This window comes from Ictidomys tridecemlineatus (genome assembly GCF_052094955.1).
Source record: "Ictidomys tridecemlineatus isolate mIctTri1 chromosome 12 unlocalized genomic scaffold, mIctTri1.hap1 SUPER_12_unloc_4, whole genome shotgun sequence".
NCBI classification, from domain to species: Eukaryota; Metazoa; Chordata; class Mammalia; order Rodentia; family Sciuridae; genus Ictidomys; species Ictidomys tridecemlineatus.
In genome coordinates, this window is record NW_027520962.1 from 973,994 (window position 1) to 995,224 (window position 21,231).

General features: G+C 38.0%; 1 pseudogene; it reads left to right on the forward strand.

Moving 5' to 3' along the window:
• The first annotated feature begins 4,904 nt into the window (after window positions 1-4,904).
• On the forward strand, window positions 4,905-10,254 carry LOC144372328 (uncharacterized; annotated as a pseudogene).
• Window positions 10,255-21,231: the final 10,977 nt, after the last annotated feature.

Genomic DNA, 21,231 nt, shown 5'->3' on the forward strand with positions numbered 1-21,231 from the left:
TTTTTGTTTGTTTATTGTCTCTATATTCAGCTGGAGAACTAATATTCTAATAGATTATAAACAGGAATTATCAGCCAAGATTCAACCATGCACTATTGTAACCAGAATAAATTTCAGATTAAAGATGAATAATTCAGGAAATATTTCTCAGAGCTTTTTTTTTTAACATTGCAACTCTAATCAGCAGGTGGAATTTAATAGCACCTGGATTAATCAGAAACTAATAAGGTAAAAAATTGCTTCCTCTCTAGATACATAAAAATTTTTTCTCATTTGCACTGACTCTTTTTAAAGGGAGAAATCATTCATCGGCTTTTATCAAGCAGCTCCAGGGTATAGCGGAGTAATAGAGAGCCTGCCATGTGAAATATCAGTTACAGTTATGGACCAGAGATGAATTCACAGAAAAACGTACTCTACTGGATTATTAGTCAGAGAGGCTTCTTGGTGTTGCTTGTCACTTAATGTACATGGATTCTCACATACACCCACACACACCACTGCTACTCTTTTTTTTTTTTTAAGAGAGAGAGAGAGAGAGAGAGAGAGAGAGAGAGAGAGAGAGAGAATTTTTAATATTTATTTATTCTTTTTGGTTTTTGACGGACACAACATCTTTGTTTGTATGTGGTGCTGAGGATCAAACCCGGGCCGCATGCATGCCAGGCGAGCGTGCTACCGCTTGAGCCACATCCCCAGCCCACCACTGCTACTCTTGTTACCCAATTTTCAGTTTAATCAAGGGGCTTTCCAGCCAGAACTACTCACCTGCCTATGTTCCCTTCTTTCCACCTGGGTTTGACTGGGTTTCAGTACTGCCAATCTATTGATTGATAGATAATTTAGTGGAAATAACTAATTTCATATTTCCATGAATTTCTGGTGGGCCATGAAGATTTAGTCCTACAATGCCTAGCATAGTGTAGATCTGGAAAAGATTGATTAATCTAGGGTGGCAAACTGAGAGGTGATGAATTATTTGAATGAATCTGCAAATGACCGAACAGCAAGCTTCCACCTATATTAGAAGCACTAGTTGTATTAGCTGGGCGTCTCCGCAGAAACAGAGCCCATAGGATATGCATAGATACATAGAAAGAACTGTATCATGAAGCACTGGTTCACATCAATACAGAGGCTAAGAAATGCCATAAACTACATCATTGCAAACTAGAAGCCTGAGAAAGCTAGTCGTGTAACCCTAGTTCAAGCCTAAAGTCTCAATAAAATCTTCTGATGTCCCAGAAGAGAGACCATAGATGTCCCAACTCCAAATAAAGATCAAACCTACTCATGTTTGTACCATTTGGGCCCTTAATGGTTGCATGGTGCCAAACCACACTGGTGAGAGTGATTTTTTTTTTAAACCCAGTTTACACAAATGCTTATCTCTTCTGGAAACATCCTTATAGACATACCCACAAATGTTTTTACTGGCTATCTGGGTATCTTTTAGCCTAGTCAAGTTGATAAATAAAATAAACCATTGTGCCAGTGTACCATGATAACCATCACTGTGTGACACTGCTGGGTTTTCAAAACACCTTTGTGAGTGATTGGAGTGTAGTCTGCTACTCTGAGTTTAAAAAAAAATCATTCTACTTTATAGTATTTTCTGGATCTTGTGATATTTGTAGTTAGAATCAGGTTTTGAAAAAATCTAAACTTGTTTCTCACTCGAAAGTCTCCGATAAAAGGGCAATATGAGTTTAATATAATAAGTTCAGTTGTTTTATACTGTCAATAAATTAATAGTAGAAAGATAAAAAACAAGTCTCTCTTGTTATTTTTTCATGTTGACTTTATAGAAATTTTTTCTCATTTTTAGTTTTATGCTTCACACATTACACTAAAATAGCTTAAATAAGTTTTTGTTTTTGCTCATGTAGCATTGTTTTATAGAACTAAAAAAGTAAAACAAAATAAATTAGATTATATTTAGGTGTAGATGGACACAACACAATGCCTTTCTTTTTATGTGGTGCTGAGGATCGAACTCTGGTCCCTCCCGTGCTAGGCGAGTGCTCTACCACTGAGCCACAATCCCAGCCCCAAGTTATATTATTTTGATAAAATAAAAGAACTTAACTGTCTACCTTGGTAAGGATAATAATAAATCAACTGATCTTTTAAATAAGATTTTTTTTCTTTTAACAGAGCTGTAAAGTTAGTCATAAAATAAATCATTATTTTAAAAAATATCATGTATAGCTTAGATTGAACTTGATTTGAATCAAATCTATATTTCTAGACTTAAGATGCTGTGAAAAATATCTGGTTGGACATTTCAGTCAGAACTGAGCTTTTTGTCTTAGTGGTATCTTTAAGTCTGGACTGAAATTTCCTGTCAGAATTGTAAGGGAATGGCTGAATTCTTCTTATTGCCTGATAATTTAGAAATTCCTAGAAGCCCTTATGGCTGTACAGTTATTTCATTGCTAAGTTTTCATATAAAGTCTTAGAATCACTGAAATGTAGAACCCAAGAAAAATATTGACAAAAATAAAAATTAAATTGTTTATTTTATCAGAAGTTTTTAAATTAAAAGTTCACTTATACTTTTTAAACACTAGATGGCACTAAAACACATCATGATACATTCTGTTACTCATCATGAGATCATATTAATGATTTGTTGAACACTTACAATGCTGCTTTCTTTAGTTGTGTTTTTAAAAATAAAAAATTTAAGGATGTTCTACTAGTGGCATTGATTATTGAAATAATATTACCAAAACTGTAGAAGTACACAATATTTAGTTAGGGATTATTCAAAGTGTTACTTTGTTGGTTTAAGATAGCACCATATATTAATTGTTTTTATCACATGAGTTTGCTTCTTCGGAATTCCATAAGAAGAAGAAATACACTGCAAATAAAAATAATGAATAGGTCTTGAATTTTTGGATAGTCTGATAAATTATGAGAAATAAATCATAAAGCACACTGGGAAAATATTTAAGTTTTTGACAAACAATACTTCTTTTAACAAAGATAACATAAAACTAACAGTATAGCACTACAAGAGAACATCAGTGACAAGTCTTTTGTCAATCCAAGTGATATGTACAGTTAGTCACTGCACAGGATAATTGGAAATTCCCCCAAATCTCACAATTTTAAGGCTTTCCTAAATTTGACAGTATTCCAAAAATTTTACGACCATCAATTATGATTCTTGTGAAGCTGATAGAAACTTTTATATGCTATCAATACTAACAAATTTGGATCAGCTGCACCCGAGGAAAAACTAAGTTAATTTTTTTTTTTTTTTGTCATATGGAGACACGATTGAACATACTAGTTAGTAGATGGAGTGTGTCAGATGATAAAAGTATTCTGAGCATTACAATAGTTTCTTGTGATTTTTGTAATATTTGTCTGATGTTAAAAGATTTTGATTTGTTGTGAATTTTTTTTTCTTCTTCAAGATACATTTCCATTTTTTAAAAATATTTAACTTTGGATTCTTTTACTTTGATAGGGGCTTTAAAAACTATGTAAGCTCCCATCTGTACACATATGAATCCATTCTATTCCAACTCCTTTTAGTTCCTGCTAATGTCTGGTTATTTAACTTTCTGGTCTTATCTACATTCAGTCTTTTACCTTGTATCTCTATTAAAAAGGAGTTTTTCATATTACAAGCAGCTTTTTATTTTTATTTATTTATTTTTATTTTTTTTTACTACTAGGCTTCTGTTTATGTTGTGCTCTCTCTTTCTCTCTTTACTTTTAATGCCTTTTCCATTCTTTTGGAATTGCCTTTATGATTTCTACTTAGATGGATCTACAAGACACAGTTCATACATGTTCTCCCAACAAAAGGGCTCTGAATTCTCCTTTAAACCTCCATGTTACTTCAAGCCGGCCAAGAATAATTTCTCCCTCATTTACAAAAACATATCTTTATTTCTTTTGTGACATATTTCTATTACACATTAAATATATTTATGCATCTGTTATTTCTCTTCTTGGTCTCTTAACTTGCTGATGAAGGCCTAAACCCTACCCACCTTTTGTCCCTTATAGTACCTAGCACAGTTCATTATTCGTCATAGGCAACCCATAAAAATGTGTGAATTAAATTAAAGGATACATGAAAGTTGTTTTACCTGGTGGCCACAGCATGGTTTTCTCTGCTTATTTATTTAATGTATTGGTCTTATATTTAAAATAAAATCTGTAACAATCAAAGACTCTTGGAAAAAAAGAAAAAGTATGTTTTCTTGCATGTTTATAAAAATTGTGGTTCTCTCTCAATATGGACGGTACCCCAAGAATGAAATTCCCAGAGAGGGCTGGCAGTTGAGTTTCTGTTTGCTGGAAGTATTCCCAGAATCTGGGGATATTCTTCCTTATATCCTAAAGGAAAATCTAGATGGTATAAGATAGCATCCTTTGTACCTATCCAGAGGTATTGATGGCTTGGATCAGAGACTCTGCCAGTGATTCTCCAGGGAGTTTCCAGAAGCCTTCAGTTTCAGACTGGGTCGGAGAGTTGATCCCTCTTGTTCTGAGGCTTTAGCATCTTAGATTGTGCAGCTACTGGTTTCTCAGCTTTCCAACCTGCAGACAGCCATTGTGAACTATCTAGCTTCTGGTTGCATAAGATAATCTATTATATCTCCTTTTTATAATTTTACCTCCTATTGGTTCTGTTTTTCTAGAGAACTCTGACTACTACAGAAATTGGTACCAGGAGTGGTTCTGGAGAAACAGAATTTTAAGGATGAATTTCCTTAGTTTGTTTTGTGGTTTCTGGAGTTGGCTGTCTAAATTGGTTAGGCCTAAAGTTGCTAAAGTCTTTCCTACTGGTACTATGGAGAACACTGGTAATCTATGGTGTGAACTTTAAACTTTTTAAAACTTTATAAAATGATACATTTGATGATGCTCCCAGTATGGCACTTGTAAAAATCAAGGAGTTTAATGACTCTATACATGATACTTTTGAATACTTCTGGAAGTCTAAGAAATACGACAATATTGGTTGGTTGCTTCTGGCTTCCATAGACAAAGTAACAAAGGAGAAGGATGAGCTCAGAAATTTAGTTTCTCAGCTGCAGATCCTCATAACTGATCTGAAAGCTGATCAGTGTGTTGTGAAGGAGAATCTTCCCTCTTGTAGTCATAGGGCTGAGGTTGCTGAAAACCAAACACAAACCCTCAACTTGCAATTGACTGAATTAGGATGCAATCTTAGCTCTCAGTCTCAAAAGGTATCTGTGGTTAAAGGGAGGCCGCTGCTTGGAAAATAATGGGATCCTGTTAATTGGGATGATGGTGTATGGGAGGAGCCTGAGGGGGCTGGGGACATTAAACTCCTACATTATGATGCATTTATTTTGCCAGAAGTTGTTGAGTCCTCACCCTTATCTATGGCTGATGCATTCCTATCCCCATTCTCTGTCACATTGGCTTCTCCACCTCCGTTGGAGGGAACAAATCCTGCTTTGGCTGTGGAAATAGCAATGACATTTCATGATTTATTGATCAGCATTAAAATGTTGATACTACACAGGACCCACCCTTACTACCCATTTTTGCTTCTATGCCTATATCTAGATTCAAGTCTAAGCAGGCTCCTAGAGGTGAGATGATCCACAAGGAAATATATTATACTCCAAAGGAACTTTTTGAGTTTTCTAATTTATACAAACAGAAATTTGGGGAACATGTGTGGGGATGGATTTTAAGGGTGTGGGATAATGGTGGAAAGAATATAAAATTAGATCAGGCTGAATTTATTGATATGGGCCTATTAAACTGATTCTAGATATAATATAGTAGTTTGCAGTGTTAAAAAAAATAAGGTACTAATAGTTTGTTTGGATGGTTGGCTCAAGTATGGGTCCAAAGATGGCCTAGGGTGAGTGAGCTGGAAATGCCTGATCTCCTTTGGTTTACTAGGATGAAGGAATTCAGAGGCTCAGAGAGACTGGAATGCTAGAGTAGATCTGTTATGTCTGACCTTCTCCTCCATTCTGGGAGGATCCAGAAGATGTTTCCTTCACCAAAACCATAAGAAACAAATCTGTGAGGGGAGGATCAGCATCCTTGCGGAACTTTGTCATTGCTCTTCTCTATGTGCCAGACCTTACCATGCAAACTACAATCAATCACTTGGGAGACTTAAATGCAACGGGAATAATTGGAACCCAGGGAGAGAGGAGCCAAGAGGCAGCACTAAATCCCCAAAGAGAGGGTAGTCATAGTTCCCATAATGGACAGCAAAGGGGAAGAAATGAACAAAATGTTCTGACTCGTGCAGATCTCTGGTGTTGGCTAATCAATCACAGTGTTTCTAGAAGCCAAATAGATGGGAAACCCACAAAATACTTATTTATATAAGCAGAAAAATTCTAGGGCAAATGTACAAAAGTCTGCCTTAGAACATAACAGAACCCTGGTCCCTCAACCACTTCCCAGATTTGAGTCAGTTTACAGATCCAGAACCCCTTGAATGAAGGGGCGGCTTTGTTCCCTTGTGGAAGGACCCACATACAGTACCAAAAAGCTTTACTGTTAATCTTTCTCTCATTCTTCTTCAAAGGGACCCAAGGCCTTCTATCAGGGTAACTGTGCATTGGGTAAAAGACAATGATCAGAACTTTTGGGGACTACCAGACCCAGGCTTTACATTGACATTGATTCTGAAAATGTCACTCTGGCCCACTAGTAAAAGTAGGGGCTTATGGAGGTGATCAATGGAGTTGGGCCAAGTTCTGACTCATAGTGGTTCCAGTGGCTCCCCAACCTCATCCTGTGGTTATTTCCCCAGTCCTAGAATGTATAATCAGGATAAATATACTTAGCACTTGGCAAAACTCCCACTTTGGTTCTCTAACCCATCAAGTGAGGGCTATTATTGTGGGAAAGACCAAATAGAAGCCTCTGGAGTTGCCTCTACCTGGGAAAATGGTAAATCAAAAGCAATACTGCATTCCTAGATGAATTGCAGAGATTAGGGCCACCATCAAGGACTTGAAGGATATAGGGGTGGTGATGTTCCCAGAACATCCCCCTATTAATCAACTCTCCTATTTAGCCTGTGCAGAAGACGGTTGGGTCTTGAAGTACAATGGTTATGGTAATAAGCTGAATCAGGTAGTGAGCCCAATTGCAACTGCTGCAGCAGATGTGGTTTCTTTACTTGAGCATATTAATACATCTGATAACTGGTATGCAGCTATTGATCTGCAAATGCTTTTTTTCCTCCATCCCTGTCCATAAGGATCACCAGAAGGAATCTGCTTTCAGCTTGCAAGGCCAGCAATATACCTTGACTGTCCTTCCTCAGGGGTTTGTCAACTCTCCATCCCTGTGTCACAATTTAGTTCACAGAGATCTTGATCACCTTTCTCCTCCACAAGGTATTACACTGGTCCATTAATTTGATGACAGTATGTTTATTGGACTAACTAAACAAGAGGCAGCAACCACCCCGGGCTTGCTAGTGGAGCATTTGTGATGGGAAATAAATACCACTAAAATTCAAGGGTCTTCAACTTCAGGAAAGTTTTTAGAAGTCCAGTTGTATGGAGCCTGCTGAGATATCCTTTCTAAGGTAAAGGATAAGTTGTTGCATCTGGCCTTTCCTAAAAACAACAAAGAAGCAGAATGCTTGGTGGGCCCGTTTGGATTTTGGAGGCAGCACATTCCTCATTTGGATGTAACCTCTACTCGTCTACTGAGTGACTAGAAAAGCTTCTTGTTTTGTGTGGTGTCCCGAACATGAGAAGACTCTGCAGCAGATTCAGGTGCTGTGCAGGTTGCTCTGCCATTTGGGCCACATGATCCAGCAGACCCAATAGTGTTTGAGATGTCAGTGGCAGATAGGGATGCTGTCTGGAGCCTTTGGAAGGCTCCCATAGGTCAATCACAGAGAAGGACATTGGGATTTTGAAGCGAGGCCCTGCCATCATCTTTAGAAAACTACTGTCCCTTTGAGAAAGTGTCTATTGCTGCTGGGCCTTAGTGAAAATTGAAAGCTTGACCATGGGCCACCAAGTTACTATGTTACCTGAACTGCCCATCATGAACTGGGTGCTAACTGACCCACCAATCCATAAAGTTCGACTTACACAGCAGCACTCTATCATCAAATGGAAGTGGTTCATATGTAATGGGGCCTTAGTGTTAGAGTCTGTAAACAAGTCAGGATGGTGCCTAGCAAATGTTAGAGTCTGTAAACAAGTGTGGAGGGCGCCTGGCATATTGCCAGAAGGAGTGGTTTGTGAAGTAACGCCAGCAAGCCATTGAGTGTGGAGATTCCTTATTGGTTGACTAATTTATCTAGTTTATGCTAATTAAGATAAGCTGTGTGGAATGTATATATACCCCTCCTGTCCTACAATAAATGGCTCCTACTCCTGCTGTATCAATCTACACAAGTTGTTCGTCACCCCCCACCCCCCGGGTTATTTTGCTGCAGCCGGACTGCGGCACCTTGGAAGGACCTGAAGGCAGAAATAGGTTACCTGAAGAATTGGCCCAAATGCCCATGGTTCCTACTCCTGTTACAATACCTACTGTCCTTCAGCATGACCCTATGGCTTCCTGGGGTGTACCTTATGGTCAATTAACAGAGAAAGAGAAAACTAGGGCCTGGTTTGCAGATGGTTCTGCACAATACATGAAAGTGGACAGCTATAGCACTACTGCCTTTTTCTGGAAGAACCCTGAAGGAGAGTGGTGAAGGGAAATCTTTGCAATGGGCAGAACTTTGGGCAGTGCATCTGGTTGTGCATTTTGCCTGGAAGGAAAATGGCCATACTTGTGACTGTATACTAATTCATGGGCTATAGCCAACGGTTTGGCTGACTGGCCAGGGACCTGAAAAGAACATAATTAGAAAATTGGTGACAAGGACATCTGGGAAAGAGGTATATGGAATGGGCAAAGGATTTTTGAAGATATTTATATCTCAGGTAATTGCTCAGCAAAAGGTGAACTCAGCAGAGGACTTTAATAATCAAGTAGATAGGATGACTTCATGTGTGGATAGAAGTCAGTCTCTTTCCCCAGCCACTCCTGTCATTGCCCAATGGCCTCATGAACAAAGTGGTCATGATGGCAGGAGTGGTAGTTGTGGATGGGCTCAACAGCATAGACTTCCACTCACCAAGGGTAATCTAGCTAAGGTCACTGTTGAGTGCCAAATTTGCCAGTGGCAGAGACCAACCCTAAGCCCCTGATATGGCATTATTCCTGGGGAGATCAGCCTGCAGCCTGGTGGCAAGCTGATTATATTGGACCATTTCCATCATGGAAAGTGCAGAGGTTTGTCTTTACCTGAATAGATACTTCTGGGTATGGATTTGCCTTTCCTGCATGTAATGCTTCAGCCAAAGTCACCATTCATGCACTTACCGAATGCTGCATCCATCATCATGTTATTCTATACAGCATTGCTTCTGGCCAGGAAACTCCACAGCCAAATAAGTGAGGCAGTGGGATCATGCTTATGGGCTTCACTGGTCATACTGTGTTCACCAGCATTCTGAAGCAGCTGTTTTCCTAGGACGATAAAATGGACTTTTGAAGATGCAGTTACAGAGCCAGCTAGGTGGCAATACCTTCCAGGGCTGGGGCAAGGTTCTTCAGAAGGCTGTCTCTACTCTAAATTAGCATCCACTATATGTTACTCTCTCTCCTAGTGCTAGAATTCATGGCTCCAGGAATCAGGGGGTACAAACAGGAATACTACCCCTTACCAATACCCCTAGTTACTCATAGAAGTTTTTACTTCCTGTCCTGAAACCTTATGCTTTGCTCGCCTAGGAGTCTTAGTTTCAGAGGAGGAATTCTTCTGCCAGGAGGTATAACAATGGTTTTATTAAACTGGAAGTTAAGACTTTCCCCTGTTCACTTTGGTCTTCTCATATCTCTAAGTCAATAGGCTAAGAAGGGAGTTATGGTGCTGGTGGGGGTGAGCGATTCAAATTACTAAGGGGATATTGGACTATTATTCCACAATGGAAGTAAGAAAGCATACTCTTGGAGTGCAGGAGATCCTAAGGGTGTCTCTTGGTATTACCCTGTCCTGTTATTATAAATGATGGGAAACTACAGCAACCCAATCCAGGCAGGATGATAAATGTCTCAGACTCTTCAAGAATGTAGGTGTGGGACACAGCTCCAGGCAAAGAGCCAAGACCTGCTGAGGTGCTTGTTGAAGGTAGAGGAAATACAAAATGGGTAGTAGAAAGAAGCCAAAAATACCAACTATGGCCACATGACCAGTTATAGCAATGAGCATTGTGATTGCCATTAATACTTCTTCCCTATTCTGTTAAGAATATGTTTATGCATATTTACACATGCACTAAGAAGACATGTTTGTTACCCTCCTGTTATTCATCATTCATCAAACTGACTTAATATCAGTACTTTAAGTGATATTTTTGTTTTCCCTTCTATACTGGAGGAAGAATTAATATTTTTCACTTGTATCAAGGATAGTTCTGTTGTGTTAGGTCGAAAGAATTATGTCCTTGTTATTGTTTTTATTTGAAGATTAAATATATAAAGAGTCATGTTTGGATATCAAGTTGACAAGGTATGAACTTCTAATGGTTAATTTGAATTGTCGACTTAATTGGATTAAGAGATGCCAAAGATTAAGAGGCTTCTGAGTGTGTCAGTGAGGGTGTTTCTAGGAATGACTGGCATGTGGTATAGCAAGATGAAGTGAAGTAGAGGCCTTGCCTAAGTGTGGGCAGCATCATCCAATAGATTGAAGGCTTGGATGGAATACAAGTTGAAAGAGTAAGGGAACAGATGCAGATGCAAGCTCAGTCCTTCTTGAACATGTTCTTGATTGCTGCTGTGATCACCTTAGAACATCAGACTCTCGCTCCTTCACTCTTCCAAAGAGGACTCTGCCAGTGATTCTCCAGGGAGTTTCTAGAAGCCTTCAGTCTCCGACTGGTATAGCACATTTGATCCCCCTTGGATTGTGCAGCTACTGGTTCCTCCACTCTCAGCCTACAGATGACCACTGTGGACTATCCAGCTTCTGGTTGTATAAGCTAATCTAATAAATCCTCTTTTTATAATCATCCATCCTGTTGGGTCTACTCTTCTAGAGAACCCTGACTAATATGTCTCTCAAGGACTTTTTCTCCAAAGGGGAGGAATAAAATCATTCATTAAGTAGAGGGAAAAGTAGGGAAAAGAGAACATTAATTATGTAAATAAAAGGTATAATGTTTATATATTAATGAACATAATATAGCAGAGAAGGGAAGAATGATGCACAAGAGAGTGATTTGTTGATGCTGAAGTAAAAACTATATAATTATATTTGAATAAATAATATGGCTATTGCCACAAGAACACATATAGACCATTTTCTTACTGTGGCTTTCTCTGGAAGTATCCCTGAAGTAAGGGCTAAAGTGTGGGTGGTTTATTTGGAAGATGATTTCATCAAACAGAAGTGGAGAGAGCAAGGTGTGGAGTACAGAGAAGGAAAGAAGCTGGTAAACATGTGGTTAAAAGCTGTGAGCTCTGGCTATTAATCAATTTATTTCCTCTTGTCTCCAAATCCAGCCTTTATTAATCGCCTTGCCTTAAGAAATTGGGACCTTTAAGTAGTATATTAAGTTTTGCAGTACAGAGTGCTCAAGGGACCTGGAAGAAAAAGGAAGGTTCTCTTGCTGATTATACTGTGCTCCTATCATTATGTTCCTGTAGCAACACGTTTCCTTTTTCTGACTTCTTGGTGCACAACAACATAGCCTGGCTTCTTGTGGATAGTAGCTGCTGATAGAATTCTCAAATGGCTTCCTGGTGAAGTGACATTGTTAAAGAGAGGGGTGCCCCTGTGGAGTCTCCATGACTGGTTTCTCCCAGTATGCCATCATCAGATGGCTTTGTGGAGGAGAGCATGTGTGTGTGTGGGGGGGTACATTATTCTCTTGGATGGTTTCTATGATTGCTTGCAGGGAAGTTTTACAGTCAGTTCTGAAACATGACGACTGCAGCTTCCTTAGGCCCTTCAGAAGGAGTTCTTCAGTGAATTCTGTTCATGTGGTGGGAACTTCTTGGCCATCTAGTGAGCCAGTCATGCCCTCTCCAATGAGGTCTGTGCATCAAACTTGGGAAAAAGTAGCCTCTTCTTCCTTCTTTAGTTCTAAGAATAGTGGCTGCCTCCCATATCTGCTCTTTTTTCTATAACATACCCAATCTGTCACTATTAAAGCCACTGTTAACTTTTTTTTGGAGGGGGGTTGGGGGTACTGTAATTGAACTCAGAGGCACTTAGCCACTGAGCCACATCCTCATCCCTATTTTGTATTTTATTTAGATACGGGGTCTCACTGAGTTGCTTAACACTTCACTTTTGCTGAGGCTGGCTTTGAACTTGGAGATCCTCCTGCCTCAGCATCCTGAGCTGCTGGGATTACAGGCATGCACCACTGTGCCCAGCTCTGTTAACATTTTATACTGAATGTTGCCTGTCTATTTTACTGTGTGATTTCTGTCTCCTGATTGGACCCAGACTCATACTAATTCTCTAGGTTATTTTCATATGGAACCACAGTAAAGGTCATTTATACTGGATGAAGTTCAAACAGTTTGGTAAAGTTCAGTATTTGATGATATGAACTTTCAGATAATCATAATTGAAACAAAATAATTAAATATGATGAAGAAACCCTACAAAATGGTACAGACGACATCTTATTCAATGTTGAAATTTCCATAGCTTTTCCCTTGAAATTAAAACACAAAAATGTCCACTATCAAAATTTCTATTCAATATTATAATAGAGTTTATTTTAAAAGTTAGTAAAATACATTCTTATTGAAAAAATTAATAAGATCATTACATTGCAGAAGATATGGTTGTATGAATAGAAAAATAATAATCTATAAATAGATTAATAATTAAATTGAGCAGGAATTATGGAGTATTGATTATGTATAAATTGAACATAATCCCAGCTAATAAATAAGTGGGTGTTATGATTTAGATATGGAGTCCTCTCAAAGCTCACATGTGAGACAATGCAAGAAGGTTCAGAAAAGAAATGATTGGGTTGTGAGAGTCTTAACTCAATCAGTGATTAATCATCTGATAGGAATTAACTGAGTGGGTAATTGAAGTTGTAGGGTGTATCTAGAGGAGGTGTGAATTGAGGGCTTGGCTTTGGGGTGTACATTTGTGTCTGGCAAGTGGAGATGTCTCTCTCTCTCTGCTTCCTGATCACCAAGTGAGCTGCTTCCCTCTGCCGTGCTCTTTTGCTATGATGTCCTGTTTCATCTTGAGCCCCAAAGAATGGAGCCAACTGTTTATGAGCAGAGACCTCTGAAACCACGAGACCCCAAATAATCTGTTCCTCCTCTATAATTGTTCTGGTTGGGTCCTTTAGTCATAGCAGTGAAAAAACTGACTAAAACAGTGGGTTTTGTTTTTATCTTTTCTTAGGAACTGATATGCTGCCTTTAAATTTTATATGAAAATGGAAAGGACCTGGGTTAGCTTAGGTACCTTACATTAACAACAGATCTATAAAATACATACTATCAAATATCAAGTTGTATTTCAAACCTGTGACATTTAGAATAATATAGAATTGTTACAAGGATACACAAATCGACCAATGGAGGAGATGAAAGAGTCTCAACAGACCCACACAAAAATAGTCACCAGGGGCTGGGGCTGTGACTTAGCAGTAGCACACTTGCCTGGCATGTGTGAAGCACTGGGTTGGATTCTCAGCACCACATATGAATAAATAAAATAAAGATGTATCAACAACTAAAAAAAAATTTAAAATATAGTCACCAGATTTTTAAAAAAATTGCAAACCGAAATTAGTAGAAAAAGGCATTTTCAATACTTTGAATGGTATCAATTGAATATTAATTTGAAAAAAATATTCTAACTCATTCCTCACAATAGATAGCAAAAAATAAATTCAAAATGCTTCATAAATGTTAAAGAAAAAAAGGAAGTTGTGGAAGAAAATTTAAGACAGTATTTGTATGATATTGGGTCAGATTAAAAGGCAACTATCGTGAAAGGGAAGGTTGATAAAATTGGACTTCATTTAAATTAAGAATTTTTTCATCACAAGACAGTATGTATAGGACAAGAAGACAGACTGGGGCAAGATATTTTCCAAGATAAAAGCTCAATAAAAATGAAGAAAAGACTTCACATATATATCCAAATTGCCATTATGCTCATGAAAATGGACCCATATAACACTAGTCATCAGGAAAATGCTAAAACAACCATAATAAGACACAGCACCATGTCCATCACAATGGCTATAATAAATAGAATTTATGGACAATCATAGCTGCTGGGAGGATATGGAGCACCTTTGCTGAGTGGAGGGTAAATGAGTACAAAAGTTGAAAACCATTTGTCAGCATCTTTTAAAGAGACAGATAGATGAAAAGATGGATAGATATTGCCAAAAAGTTTTTGAAAAAACTTATTTACATTTGGGTTTATATCTCCAATATTTGTCAGTCTATCAATCACATTCTATTATCTATCATCTATCATCCATCTATAATCTATTTTCAATAACTGAGCAATCAACTCCTCAAAATATATCCACAAATGTCAGTTTAAATCAGGAAATTATCCAAATATCTTCTGTAGAAGAATGGATGAGTATATTGTGGTATATTCACATAATGGTGTCTTAAATAGTAAGAAAAAGAACCTAATACCATCCCTGGCAATAATCAGAGTAAAACAATGCCCATATAAAAGTATACACTATGTGATTTTATTTACATGAAGTCTAATCCCAGGCGACATGAATTTATGCTGATTAGAGATTAGAGCAGTTTATTTGAGGGGATGAGGAAGGGATATGGTAACAGTGTGGTACCTGAGGGAGCCTATGTGTGCTGACAAAGTATATCTTGATTTAGATGCCTATCACACAGGCATGATCAATGTATAAATAGTTGAGCTATAGACTATTTGTATGGTGCACGTTAACTATACTTCATTTTAAAATGGTAGAAAGAGAACATTTTCTGAGAATGAGAAGGGAGTAGCAAGGTAGAAGCTTTTTTGAGACATATGCAGTATATTTGAAATGGTTATTGTGGAGCATGAAAAGAAAAAGCTAGCCTAAGCAAAAGGGCATTGGAGCTCAGTGCAATTGATGACCATAGGATTTTACAGTAGTCCTGTCAATAGCTTTGGTATGAGCCTAGAGAAGGTACATGCTTGAATCTCAAATAGATTTAGTAGAAAAACAATATGGAGTAAATATCAGATATTTGCAAAAAGAGGAATGAAATTCTGGAACTTGGACTTTCACTGGGATAATGGAGATAGAAAGAATATGATGGTCAGTGAGGAAGCATAGCCAAATAACAAGTGATTAGTGTAAATACCAGTGCAGGTGAACATCTGGGAGCAGTCAGTGGGTAGAGGTCTGTAGTTAGAAGGACTCTGACTAAAATTGCATTTCAGCTCTGCAACTGTTTGCTGTTGATATTGTTTTAGGTGAGATCCTCTGAAATGCAGTATCTGAAAAAAATATTGGAGTATAGACCACGTATTTGGGAGAACTCTGGGAAATAATACCTGAGGGACAGTGAAGGAGGCATGATTATGCAGAGAGAGAAGTGTAACTATGTTAGAATCAAAACTAAAGACTCAGTTTATGTATAGGCAGTTGGGGTTGGATGGTCCTTCCACACTAAGACCAGGGGTCTGGGGTATTTTGTTCTGATATTGAGTAGTTGTTGGATGTGGGCTTGGATGATAGGAGGGTGGTGTGATCTTGGATGAGCTGGCTCACTTGAGCCAAAAAGATGTCCCAGGGATGGTCTTAGTCAAGAGCTGTCAGTCACCAACACTTTCAGGAGCTGGACAAACGACTGTTTCAGAAAGTCCTGAGAAAGGAAACCTAGGTGGTTCACCTGTGTTTACCTCAGGTAGGTTCCAGGGTTGTCCATGGGCTGAATGGCTAAAAAGAAGTGAAAGGTGAAGCTATCTGAGAACCAAGAGGATGGTGGGTGGGAGAGGTTATTCACATAGATGTTTACATCATGAAAGATGCCACCAGGGAAAGGCAGAGTCTGGAGGAAGACTGAGAGCTGGGTGGCAAGCTCCTGCCTTGAAGGTGCTTATGATTCTCCCGTATCGCCTTTGCCTTAAATTGTGATGTGGTTAAACACTCTTTGTTTTTTTTTCCCCAGAAGTGCATTTAATGGATCTTGATTTTACCAACTTCAGCTGTAGTTTATTCTTTTTTTGAAAAAAAAAATTTTCATTCTAGATAGACACAATTCTTCTATTTTTTTTATTTATTTTTATGTGGTGCTGAGGGCCTCACATATGCTAGGCAAGGGCTATTTCATTGAGACATAACCCCAGCCCTCTAGTTTATTCTTTTAATTTAACTTTGACGGATGCCTAAAAACTGTACATATTTATGGAGTACCATATTATGTTCAGACACATGTATACACTGCACAATGCACAAATCAGAGTAAACTTACCTATATCCCCATTATTTATCATTTTTTTATGACAAAAACATTCAAAATCCTTTCTTGTAGCTTTTTAAAAAAGTAAACAGTACATTATCTGTGGTCAATACATTGCATAATAGAATACCAGAACCTCTTTCTACCATCTGACTAGAACTTTGTACCTATTAATCAATCTTTCCTAACCTCTTTCTTCTCTCTAGTCCCACTGGCCTCTAGTAACCACCATTCTAATCTCAACATCTGTGACATCAACTCTTTTATATTCCACATGTGAGTGAGATCATGTAGTGCTTGTTTCTTTGTGTGTCTGGTTTACTTCACATCCATGTTTTCACAAATGACAGGATTTTATCCTTTCTTTTTTTTTTTTGTAGCTGCACAGTATTCAACTGTGTATACCCACTGCATTTTCTTTCTCCACTCATCATCAAACATAATTTGTTTCCCTTTCTCAGTTCCCATAAAACGTGCTGCATTGAACAAGGGGATGCAGCTGATTTTATTTCCTTTGTCTCTAAACCCAGAAGTGGGGTTGCTGGATTGTATAGTAGTTCTATTTTTAATTTTTTGAGGAATCTCTAAACTGCTTCCCATGGTTATACTAATTTAATTCTTAACAGCATTATATAAGGATTCCTCTTTCCTACACTCACCAGTACTTACTATCTTTAGTTTCTTTGATACTAGCCTTTCTTACTGGGGCAAGGTAATGTATCACTATGGTGTTGATTTGCTTTTCCTTGATAATTAATGACACTAAGTAGCTTTTCATAGACCTGGTGGCCATTTGTATGTTTTGGAGAAATATCTACTTAGGACTATTGCCCATTTTTAGCTGGCTTATTTATTTTTTTATAGTTATTAGGTTTTTGGAATTCTTTATATATTTAGGATATAAACATCAGTCAGGTATTTTTGTAAATATTTTCTTCAATGTAGATTGTTCTTCACTCCTATTGATGATATTCTTCACTGTGCATAAGGCTTTAGTTGTTGAAGCTTCATTTGTCTACGTTTACTTTTGCTTTTTGTACTTTTGAGGTGTCATATAGAAGATCCTAGCCCGGTCCATGTCCTGAAGTGATTGATGTTCATGTTTTTTCCAAGTAGTTTCATAGTTTTGGGTAGAGAAAATTCTTTGGTCTGAGAGTAATTGGTGTCTAATCATATAGTTCTTGAACATATTCTGAGTTGATTTTTATATTTGGTGAGAGGTAGGGGTCTTTTTTCAGTCTTCTGCATGTGGATATCCAATTTTCCCTGCACCATTTATTAAAAAACTTCTCTTTCACCAGTGAACTTTCTTACCACCTTTGTCGAAGATCCACCAGCAGTAGATATATCGGTTTACTTTTAAGCTCTTGTTATGGTTTAGACATGAGTGTCCCTCAAAAGCTCGTGCGAGACAATGCAGGAAAGTTTAGAGGTGAAATGATCAGATTATGAGAACCTTAACATAATCAGTGCCTTGATCCTCTAGTAGGGATTACCTGGGTGGTAACTGTTGGCAGGTAGGGTATGGCTGGAGAAGGTGGGTCATTGGGATAGAGGCATTTGGAGTTTATATATTGTTCTTGGTGAGTGGAGTCACTTCCTCTGCTTCCAGGTGCTGTGTCCCAAGCTGATTGTTCTCTACCACACCCTTCTGCTATTATGTTCTGCCTCACTCAGGCCCAGAGCAATGGAGTTGGTCATCTCTGGACTGGATCTCTGAAGCTGTGAGCCCCCAAATAAACTTTTCCTTCACTAATTGTTCTTGTTAGGACTTTCGGGCACAGAAGAAAAAAAAAAACAGCTCTCAATTTGGTCTCACTGTTCTGTGTGTCCATTTTCATCCCAATACTATGGTTTTTAAATCACCATATCTTTGTAGTGTGTTTTTGAAATTAGGTAATATAATCCTTCCTGCTTTGTTGTTTTTGCTCTAACAGCTTTGGCTATTTGATTTTTTTTTCCCTTGTGGATCCATATGAACTTCTGGATTGTTTTTTTCTAGTTATGTGAGGAATGCCATTGCTATTTTGCCAGGGATTATATTAAATCTGTAGATCATTTTGGGTTGCTCAGCTCTAGATTTATGCGAAGCTGCGAGGCTCATTCAAACTCTTCCTCATCACTGATCATCTTGTTAATTGCTGGCCTTTGGGCCATGATCTTCCTGCACCAAGTCCTCAGGTTGTAAACTCCATGTGAATGAACCATCAAAAAACCTGGTAGCTTAGATTTTTGGATGACTTACTTCTCTACCCTGCTGCAATTCAACACTCATGTTCCCATAGCCAAAAGAATGCAAGAATGAGAAAAGCATTCAATTTTAACAATTGGTGGAAAATATTGCAAGCCATCTGAAATTGAAGAATGTGCTTTCAGTGGTATAAATTAGCAAGATCTTAGATTTTTTTTTTTATTTTTAAACCTGTAGCATGATTTAATATAAATAAATGAAAACCCGAGTTTGGTGGCACATTCCTATTATCCCAGGAGCTTGGAAGGCTGAGGCATGAGGATCTCAAGTTTGATGCCAGGTGTGACAATTTTAGAAGAACCTATCTGAAAGAAAGAAAGAAAGAAAGAAAGAAAGAAAGAAAGAAAGAAAGAAAGAAAGAAAGAAAGAAAGAAAGAGGGCTGGTATGTAGTTCGGTGGTAGAGCACTTTTAGGTTGAATTCACAGTGCTACACACACACAGATAGACACACACACACACACACACAAGGTAGAGGAAAGGTTTTGCTGTATGAGAGTAACTGGAACCAAGGACGCTAAATAATTCAAAGTGTGGGAATATTCTGGGAGCCTATGATATTTGAGAAATTAGGGAGAAAGAATTTGTACGCTGGGGGCACATGGAAGGATCAAGATTTCTCTCTGAAATCACACACTGGGAGGCAGTCTTGGATCATGAGAGGGCGCTAATGACAAGAGTATGATCAGAGTGGACAACTGGAATTTCACATTTCTTTAATGGACAGATGCTAGTCTTGACAACATCTAGGAGGTCTCCTGAGAAGAGCTGGAGTGGGAATAAACGTGAGAGCCCTACTCTGGGAGGGGATCCTCAGTCAGCATTTGGATAGGTTGAAAGGGCTCTGACTGCTGTCAGGACTTCCTTAAGACTGGTGGAGGAGAAAGAGTGTCATTGAGTGTGAGAAGTCTCTCTCCTAAGGAAACACATTCACTAGTCTCCAAATCAAATTCCTCTTAATCTTTCAAGAGGTGAATTCTTCCAAAAGACTGTTAACTTGATGTTTGTTTGTTTTTTTTAAACAACACTTGAAATTTTTATATAGGTTCAGTTTGTCATTTAATTATATACACTCCTGAGATGTTTTAAAACTGTTTCTTGTAATTCCATTTTTATCGTCCTTCAGACAGTACACTGCTGGATGGCAGAAAATTTTGCTTTTATGTTCAAAGAATTTAAAAAATTTCTCTGGTGCTTTTGATAAAGGTAAACCCCAGGGATAATATGCAACAGAGCCACAAAAATATGGTAATTTTTGTTGATTTTAATACAATTTTGGCATATACTATATATGTGTGTGAGTGTATTTGTATACACATATATGTGTATGTATGTGTGTGTGTGTATATATATATAGTTTTTAGAATTGACTTTAATCTTCCAGGGACAATTGGTCTGAGTCTTCTGGGTCAATTTTATGGTGTCGTGAAGTTTAGAGAAGTGAACTGGTTAATCTAAAGGCCTTGTTCCTAATGTACTTCTACCAATCCATGTGTTGCCTTTTCTGAAGAAAAGAATTCTATTTTCCCCCAGTCTACCAATTCTTTCTGAAGAAAAGGTAATACAATAATACCTTCAGAAAAGGTAAATACAATTCATTTATTACCTTTTCTTCCTTTCTAAGACAGTAATACTGATGACATCACTTAATGCTGACTGTTTCTTTGCTCTCTTGCCTCTTTACTTGTCTAAACACTTTCAGTAAAACCTTTAATTTCATTTATTTATTTATTTATTATTATTTTTTTAAATTGAGGAGTCCTGCAGTGCATTCTTTATTAGAATTTTTTTAAAGAGAGGGTGAGAGAGAGAGAGAGAGAGAGAGAGAACTTTAATATTTATTTTTTTAGTTATCAGCGGACACAACATCTTTGTTTTGTATGTGGTGCTGAGGATCGAACCCGGGCCGCACGCATGCCAGGCGAGCGCGCTACCGCTTGAGCCACATCCCCAGCCCCTTTAATTTCATTTAATATGATTTAAAATTCTTTACAAATGATTGATAATTTGCCTTCTTCTTTGAATTATAGATTGTGGGCTTGAAGCTTCATTCGCCTTTTATATTTTTGTATAAGTGCCAGGTAACTTATAGTTGGAACTTGAAACAATATTGAAGAAAATTTTCCCCCTCTTTTTTTATAAATATGAAAACTGATGCAAAGAGTAGAGACTTACCTATTTTCACATAGCATATTAATAAATTTATCTTGTGTGTCCAGTGTACATTCTAGGACATCCCTACAGTCATCCTGCACTCTGAAACGTGTCATAGTTACACCTTAGCAAAGAATGGAAGGGAGACAATATAAGCATCAAGTACCTGGATGGAAGCAAAAGAAGATTGATTTGGGGAAGCAGTTCTAGAAGGGGGCCAGAAGGAACACCGGAAATGAAGGCTGAGCTGTAGTAAAAATGGCCCAGGCTACAGAGTCTGAGAGCTAGTCTCTGCCGAATGACAGAGCCTGTGAGTTTGACTGGGCATTAGAGATGAAGAGCC